The sequence below is a fragment of the Rhinopithecus bieti genome, unplaced genomic scaffold (assembly GCF_001698545.2).
Source record: "Rhinopithecus bieti isolate Rb0 unplaced genomic scaffold, ASM169854v2 scaffold_61298, whole genome shotgun sequence".
Lineage (NCBI taxonomy): Eukaryota > Metazoa > Chordata > Mammalia > Primates > Cercopithecidae > Rhinopithecus > Rhinopithecus bieti.
In genome coordinates, this window is record NW_016823727.1 from 495,875 (window position 1) to 497,049 (window position 1,175).

General features: G+C 40.5%; 1 long non-coding RNA gene across 2 annotated transcripts in view; it reads left to right on the forward strand.

Moving 5' to 3' along the window:
- LOC108521798 (uncharacterized) overlaps positions 1-1,175 on the forward strand; it is a 66,992-nt gene that overhangs the window by 9,034 nt on the left and 56,783 nt on the right. The gene's annotated exons all lie outside the window — the stretch shown is intronic.

The following is a 1,175-nucleotide window of genomic DNA, read 5'->3' on the forward strand; positions in this document are numbered from 1 at the left end:
TTCACCGTGTTAGCCAGGATGGTCTTGATCTCTTGACCTCGTGATCCGCCCGTCTCGGCCTCCCAAAGTGCTGAGATTACAGGCTTGAGCCACCACACCCGGCCATTTAATACATTTTAAATAAATTGAACAAATTTTAAATAAACGATGTCTTTGAGTTTTGTAAATCGTAGATTCAATCTGTGGGGGAGACTAGGTAATAAAAGAAGTCCGTGGATGAAATGGCTGGAAACCACTCAAAGTAGATTATCAGCATTCAATACTGACTTTAAACACTGTTCTGTTTTTTGCCGTGGTTCCAGAGGGTGGCAGTGGTGAATCTGGAGTAAGATTTCTGTTTGCCACATAAGCACTTAAAAGTTAATCAGTACAAATAGGACCTCACTGTTCTCAAAACACTAAAGGAAACAAAACAAAACCTCATGGAATTTTCCCCATAGTATCCTGTGCCATACAGTCTCCCCCGACCTCCTTCACCCCTCAAATGTCTCCATTGAATCCAATTTTTAAAATTAAAGCTTATTCTATTTCCTCATATATTACCCTGTTGCCAGAGCTATGTGGCCTCCTCTCCTTCAAAACAAACCGAAGACCTGGACATATTAGTTGGATGCTCACCAACCTTTGTTGGTTACCCATGACTAGCAGCCTAAAACAAACTCCTTCATCTCTTTCCGTTCCGTCCCACGAACCGCAAAGTTGGCCCTTGCACCACCGGCCATGCTTTTTCTCACAACTCCACATACTCATACTCACACAAGATGTTCTCACCACCTAGAAATCCCTCCCCGTTTGCTTTGCCTGAAAAATGCCTCCTCATCTAATCTCCATGCCCGCTCAAATGGGCAATTCGTATCTGAAGCTTTCTCTGACTTCCCCAGGTCACTAATTGTTCTGTCACATGGGCTCTACCCCACCTGTTTCAACACTAACTACACTCTCTTTAGAGAAAAAGGTCTTTTATTCATTAACTCCTTTGTTGCTATTACTAGTCATTTACTAGCACATAATTAGTTCCCTGGCACATGATGGCAAATTTCTGGAATGAATAAATTAATGAATAACTGAAATTGAGAGACTTGGACTTTAAAAATTTGCACTAATTCAAACATTTTATGTATGTGTGTGTGTGTGTGTGTGTGTGTGTGTATATATATATATATATATATATATAT